An 8,076-nucleotide genomic window follows, 5' to 3' on the forward strand; every position below is an offset into this window, starting at 1 on the left:
TCTCCTCCTCCCCTCCTCCTCCTCCTCTTCCTCTTTCTCCTTCTTTACTTCCTCCTCCTTTTTCTCTTAATTTTCATTACTTTTTATTTATTTATGTATATGCTATGTGCACTGTGTGTATATCTGTGTGTGCCTATATGTGTCTGTGTATGTGTCTGTGTGTGTCTCTCTGTGTATGTGTCTGTATCTCTCTCTCTCTCTCTCTCTCTCTCTCTCTCTCTCTCTCTCTCTCTCTTCCTCTCTCTCTTCCTCTCTGTGTGCTTCTTTCTGTGTGGGTCTCTCTCTTGTGTGTATTTGTGTGTGTCTCTGTGTGCTTGTGTCAGTGTGTTTCTCACTCTGTGTGTATTTGTGTGTGTCTCTGTGTGCTTGTGTCAGTGTGTGTCTCACTCTGTGTGTATTTGTGTGTGTAGGTCAAAGGATGACAAGTTCCTCCACCTATCATCTGAGTCCCAGGGTTTGAACTCAAGTCGTCCGGTTTGGCAGCCCTTTTACTGGCTGAACCATCTTCACAGCCCCCAACTTTCTATCTTCATATCTTTCTTGTTTCTCCTGGCTTCTCTCTATTTCCATAGAAATGACATCTGTGGTCCTTGGGACCTTATGCCCTCTAGACTTTGGGGTGATCCCTCCTATAGTTTTTGGGTCCTTTCCTCCTGTGTCACACCTCAAATTTTAACTGGTTGCTGGTGTGGCTTCCAAGAATGTTTAGTAGAAGGAGACATACTCCATGACAGTCCTACTGTGTCACCAAACACCCTCATACCAACAATCTCACCTGGGCCATAGAACGGGCTTTGATTTCCCGGAAGCACATTTTTAATAACTTGATGTAATTCCTTTGTTTGTTTTTTTGAGACAGGGTTTCTCTGTGTGTAGCTATGGCTGTCCTAGAACTTGCTTTGTAGACCAGGCTAGAGTCAAACTCACAGAGAATCCTTCTGCCTCTGCCTCCCACATGCTGGAATTAAAGGCATACATCCGCACACCTGGCAACTTGATGTAATTTTTAACATTTAGGAGACAGGAAAAAAAATTCAGAAGCCTAGATTTTTAGTTGTAGCACCACTGGACCATTGCTCACTCTGTGTCCACTGGCTGAGACAAAGAGGCAGCTGCTCCTACACTGCACCTTGACTATTCTGAACCATTGCTACATCTAAGCATGCCTATCCAGTCTTTGGGATTGGGAATTAGACACACTGATGAATGAGATTATAGTTCCTCATCTTCTAAATCGCCTCATCGGTGGAGCACCTGACCCATCCTTCCAGTTACTTTAGTTGTACCCTGGGTATGGTAGCGTCTTCCTGGCAATCATTTTCCCACCTCTATAGACTCACAGATGACTGTGTTTTTCAGAGGCACATCTTGTCTACAACTCTCAAGCTCTTTATGTCTCCAGGAAGCCTTGCCCCACGCATTATTGCAAAGACAGAGGCCATGTGTCCCTCAGTGCCTTGACTCCTGTCTTTCCCTCCTCCAAGATCTCTCTTACCTTTCCTACCTTTCTCCTTCCCTTCTTTCTTTCAACCCTTTTAAAGATGGACAATATGCAATCCTAAGACAAGCTTTTAAGATAATGACCGCTCTTGTCCGTATCACCAGGGTCAAGAATTAGGCAGTCTTCCCTGGGCATCCCTCCTATCCTCCCATTCTGAGTCTAAAGTCCCTTGATTTTCTTGTTCTACTATCAAAATGTGTACATAAATAGATGCTTATGGCAGTTTTATTCTTAATTGCCACTGGGAGCTGCTAATGCACAGAACTCTATGGATCTACTACTTCCTGGCCATCGGACATGTTGGAATCCTTCATGTCACAGCTGATTTGACTGGACATCATGGTAGATACTGAGAGAGACATACCAGCATCTCCCACAATGACTCTGGGGGTATCTTAGACAGATAAATCGCTATTTATATATTTTTAAGGTAAATATGTTCAATTTTATAATGTTACAGCCTCCTGGGAATTGAACTTTGATAACAAAGAGGTGTTTTTTTATTCCTAGAAACATCTTTTGCTTTATATTCATTGAATTGTTATTCTGTTTTACTTTAAAAAAAAAACCAAATGTTTTATGTACACATGTGTCTATGTGTATATGCACATGTAAGGATAATGCCCATGGAAACCAGAAGAGAGTGAGTGGGGTTACAGGTGAGTGAAGCCATGCCAGGCTGTTTACATGGGTGCTGGGGATTCAAACTCAGATCCTCATGTTTGTGCAGCAAGCTCTCTTACCCCTGGAACCATTTTCATAGGCCAAAGAGATGTTGTTTATATTTTGTGTTACTTGTACCATTGGTATGAGTTTCCAAGTGTGCTCTGTTTTTCTGTCTTTAGTTTCTCATCGACAGACTTCTCGCCTTTCCTTTCTCTTCAGATTTCCTGTTTCCCCCTCAAGCAGGCTTTTCCCGGTGCGACCTGGTGGCCTTTCTTTTCATACTTGCCTAGAATTGTAAATCACTTTCAATTTCTCCTTATGCATTAGAACCTCTCCTACAAACACATCCAACTGTTGTCCATACAAACACAGCCAGCTTCTTATTCCCAAGGGCCCTCTCTCTTTTCTAACCATGAATCTAGACGGGACTACTTTTGGTAAAAATTCTTGCTAGGACATTTTATCGACTCCTATGTATCTTTCCACTCTCTTCCAGAGCCACACTGACAAGCTTGGATCAGTTTCCTGTCATGATGGATTAGCTTGTCCAGGACAAAGTTTACACATCACTGGAGAAGTGTGAAGAGGGAGTGGGGACAGGAAAAAAATAGAGACACAGGAAGAGATTTATAATGTTTTAAACTACACAGCCCAGCCCGGAACTTTCCATAAAAACTTTCTCCTCGCTCCGCCTTTTCCTCACTTTTATTGCCAGAATATCTGAATGGGCAACCCAGGCTCGTTGTTTCCATGACTGAAGCACACACTTGTATTTAGATGGTGTGAGAACTACCCTACTTGCCAGAGTAGGGTTTTAAGAAACAAAAAAAGAACAGGGTCTTGTATAGCCCAGGGTGGCCTTCAAGCACTTTTTGTAGCTGAAGATGACCTTGAACTTCTGATCCTCTTGCCTCCACTTTCCAAGTGTTGGGATTACAGGTGTTCTTCACCATGCCTGGTTTTATGAGGTGCTGGGGATTGAACTCAGGGCTTTATGTAAGTCACATTCCCAGCTGTATACCAGGCCTCTCTTGGTTCTTATCCTGTCTGGTCCTTTGAAGACTTTGAATCTTTCTCTGTCTTTCTGTCTCTCCCTCTCTCCCTCCCCCCCACTCTGTGTGTGTGTATGTGTCTGAAACTCTGAAACTCTCCTCCCCTGGGTGCTGGGAAGCTTGAGACTCTAGGGTCTCCCAACCTCTCCTTCCTTTTTTTTTTTTTTTTTGGTTTTTCGAGACAAGGTTTCTCTGTGTAGCCCTGGCTGTCCTGGAACTCACTCTGTAGACCAGGCTGGCCTCGAACTCAGAAATCCTCCTCCCTCTGCCTCCCAAGCGCTGGGATTAAAGGTGTGCGCCACCACCGCCCGGCTCCAACCTCTCCTTCCTTTCTACCTTCCTCTTCTTTTCTAAAGGGAGAACTTCCTATGGTTTCTTGGTCCTCTTTTGGCTTCTCTTTCTATTTCTTGTTATGGAATCCTCCCATCATTTCTTTCGATGCCCAGAGCTAGCTTTCCAGTCAGAGCCATTCAGTAGGGTTCCACACTTGCCTTTCTCAGTGACTGTTGTTTATTTCTTCTGTGTGTCCTAGAAGCCCTTCAAAATTATTCTTAAAGTTGAGTTCATAGTTTCCACCCACAAACTTCCTCTTTCTTGTAATCCCCCCGCCCATGTGTGAGTATCTGGATACAACCCTCACTCCCATTTCACCCCTCATATTTGTTACCTTTCCTTTTATCTCTGTTTCTTGATCCCGTAGACTTCTCAGGACTCATTCAGGCATCTCAATTCTAAAAAACAAAATGGAACCTTTAAGTGGATATGTGGAAAAAAGAAGTGTATTTCAGTAAGGAGAAACATGGGTCAAAATCTAGGTCTGTCTAGAACTAGAGGGTACTATACACAACACAGCGTGTCTTGAGTTTGCTTTTTCTTGGCCATAATGTGAGAGTAAGGCTCGCCAACTCAACAGTTCATCAACGAGATTAAATGGTTTATAAATATATACATATATATTGGAGAGAGTGTCTTCTATATAGTAAGGCTATCCTCAAGTTCACAACAATCACTTTTTTCCCTCAGTCTCCTGAGTGCTGGGATTACAGGCATGATCCACCATGCCTGGCTCATTAATGAAAATGTTGTTTCAAATTATAAGCTCCTTAAGAGTAAGGCTCCGTTCGAGTTAATCAATATAGCTCCAAGTGTTTGCTGAATAGTGATCAAATGAATAAATGAACACAGCATAATTTTCCTAACTCCACACCCCACAGAAAAGGTAAAGCCTAGTCTGTCTTGTCCTGTTTAAATGCCTCCTGGTTACAAGTCACCGCTGATTTGATAATTTTGTTCTATTTTTACCTGGTCGAATGGCTTAACTTCGTATCGAATGGCTGCTAAGAAGGGAGAAGAAAGCACGAACTTCTAAACCCACACAGCCTTAGTTTGTTGTTGCTCTCCCGAAAGCTGGCACCCCTGGTTAACTGTCTAGTAGTTTAACGGTAAAGGCAACTAACTGTCCTTGATCGCCAGCTCCCATTGTCTCTTTCTATTTTTGCTTAATTTATTTAGGCAACTGCTTCATCTCTTCACCTCTGATCTTTATTGAACAGTCTCTTGGGTTCCAGGCAGCCATCTGGTCTACACCCCTACTCTCATTTTCTGCTTTCACCTACTTCCTCCTCTTTGGTCTTAAAGGTGGGGGACACTGGCTGTTGTTGTCCTGTAAAACTAGCCCTCAGCTGGAAAGAAGCCTTTCTCTGAACACGCATCAGGACCGGCGCACCTGTCTGCTGGCATGGACATGCCAAGCACACGTCTCCCTCTTGGCCCATCAGACACAGCTGAATACCTTTGGCTGATGGGCCGGCAATTTGGTTATTTATTTTCTGCTCTTAGCTGAATGTAGACCACCTGGCCATAGCTTGGCTCACCCACTTCCTAGTTCTTTTGGCAGATGGAATCTGGCATCCATGGTGTGTTTCCTCTTTCCCTCCTTTTCCACTAACTCCATTAGGTAAGTCTTTTAGGGGGAAGAATAAATGGAGATGAGGAGTGGGGATGCAAGGTAGAATAGATATAACTAGGACACTCTCAAAATATTTCCTTTGAGCCAGGAGGTGGTGGCGCACGCCTTTAATCCCAGCACTTGGGAGGCAGAGGCAGGCGGATTTCTGAGTTCGAGGCCAGCCTGGTCTACAGAGAGAGTTCCAGGACAGCCAGGGCTACACAGAGAAACCCTGTCTCGAAAAAAAAATTCCTTTGGGGTATAGAGACATACTGTCTCTTTGAGTCCACTTTCTGATTCATCTAAGATTATGAAACAATATTTATTTATTTATTTATTTGTTTGTTTGTTTGTTTTTACCATGATAGACTGAAACCAAGAATTATGTGCCTTGGCAGATGTAGACCATTGTCTTTGAGAGTGTGAAAGAAGACTGCAGACCCCATCTTTGTGGTCTTCTTTAGCTTGGATCATGTGGTTAGTATTTCAGAACACTTTGTTATCTTTGGCTACATAGGAAAGCTAGCCTTGGCTACCTGAGACACTCTGTCTCAAAAGAACCACAAAATAATAATAATAATAATAATAATAATAATAATAACCACAACAGCAATAATAATGATAACAATAATAATAATAAACTGGAATGAGGCTGGTGCATGGTGTCTGCATCATCCTGCCCACACTGGGCTCATCTATTGCTGCATCATCTTGAATCAAAATTTCTGTCAGAAAACAGCATCACCTTCCCTGAGACAGTGAAAGCATCCTGTGTTGACAATAGTCAGCAATTATGTCAAGATGACATCAAAGGCCTTTTGTTCTTCTTCACTGAATGACCACCATAGAAACTGAAACTTGACAGGGAAAAGCTTTGACAGGATAGCCCTGCACCACTACTCACTGTGCAGAACACACACTCATACCTTCCAAAGGTACCAGAACTGTGCCTGGTGACAACTTCATTCCCCTCTGAGCCCCTGACGTATCCTGCCTGCTCCCCCTCTAAAATGAAGACAATTGCTCCCAGAGGACTCCATGGCATATTGAGCCCAAACACCCTCAGCCTCACTACTGGCTTCCGTTGTTCACACAAGGGATGTGACTGGTCTCTTGGCAGAGATGGGGCCACAGGGAGTATTCAAGGAGTCTTCAATATGCAGTCTCTTTCTGCTACTTGCATCCAAGTCTAAGTCATTCTGTCATTATTTCTTTTAGTATATCCTCAACAATCGTGCTATAATTAATTCAAGATGAAACAGCTAAACTTTCAAGGCGTAGGAAAAATAAGAGCCCTGAGACCCTTGACAGTAACTCAGGTATATAAAAGGGTCTAATGAATGTATATAGTGCTGATGAGTCTTACTGTAATCAAAAGTAAGTAATGATTCATTTTTCCATCTTTGGAAAATTTGAAGGAGACTAGGAGTCGAGTAATATTAGCTCTTAAAAAATAGAACTATCTGAGAAGAGACTAAAAGGTAGGGGGTTGGTTCAGTTAGTAGGCTGCTTGTCTTGCAAGCAGAAGGACCTGAGTTTGAGCCCCAGAACCCATGTAGAAAAGGATGAAGACAGGAGATGAGTGACACCAGAGGCTATGCTGGCTTACAGGTAGACCAGATGTCAGTGTCCATGCTAGCTTACAGGTAGACCAGATGTCAGTGTCCATGCTAGCTTACAGGTAGACCAGATGTCAGCAGCCATGCTAACTTACAGGTAGACCAGATGTCAGTGTCCATGCTAGCTTACAGATAGACCAGATGTCAGTGTCCATGCTAGCTTACAGGTAGACCAGATGTCAACAGCCATGCTAGCTTATAGGTAGACCAGTGAGAGACCCTGACCCCAAAATTCTGAGGAATGACACCCAATGTTGTTTTCTAGCTTCCACATGCATGTATACATACATACATACATACATACATACATACATACATACATACATGCACACACATACAAAAACACAATTTGACAGTAGAGAAACTAAGACTGGGACCTGGATCTGATGAGCCTTCTTGAAGTAATTTTTTTTTTTCTGCTTTTAGGGAGAACCTCCATGTAATCTCTATTTTCCATGTGGTGCTAGATATAGAAGCCAAGGCCTTGTATATACAAGGCAATCCTCTATTGTTGAACCACAGACCTATTCAAAGTCTCTTAAAACTTCCCATGAACAGAATCATGTTTCCCCTTTTTTAGGTATGATTTGAGTAGGCTGTGGTGATACATCCCAGAACCTGAGAGGATCAAGAGATCAAGGTCATGTGACAGCCCAGACTTTAGAACAACTGACCCTGTGATGGAAGTTCCACTCAGGCTGTAAAACTCAGCTCGTAGACAGCACCACCTGCCAAAACTACAACAGGGGCCTGGTCCATCAAAGCCCATATATTTCTGGAAAGTCTCTAAATATATTAACTCTGCTTTTTGGCTTCTGTATCTCCCCTTCTTGCTAACTTTTCTTGTTAACTGAAGTATGTCAACCTAACCCGGAATATGGTTTCTGTGCTTAAAAGCTCACCCAAAGAAAGGCTTAGTGCTACACTGGGATCCTGAATACCTAGTGTAGTCACTGACTGGCTAACAAGGACTTCTATTGGCTTAAACCTGTGTTCTAGTGTTCTACCCCACAACAGTCATTGTCAGTTACACAGTGAGTTTAAAGCAGTCTGAACTACATGGGAGCTCTCAATAAAAACGTGATTTTGAGTAAAACATGCTTCATAGATTATTCTTTTACTAGAGTTTGGGTTTTTTCCTTCCTTCCTTCCTTCCTTCCTTCCTTCCTTCCTTCCTTCCTTCCTTCCTTCCCTCCTTCCTTCCTTTTCTTTTTCTTTATTTCCTCCTTTCCCTTTTCTTTCCTTCTTTCTTTCTTTCTTTCTTTCTTTCTTTCTTTCTTTCTTTCTTTC

Source organism: Grammomys surdaster, unplaced genomic scaffold (genome assembly GCF_004785775.1).
Source record: "Grammomys surdaster isolate TR1022 unplaced genomic scaffold, NIH_TR_1.0 181, whole genome shotgun sequence".
Lineage (NCBI taxonomy): Eukaryota > Metazoa > Chordata > Mammalia > Rodentia > Muridae > Grammomys > Grammomys surdaster.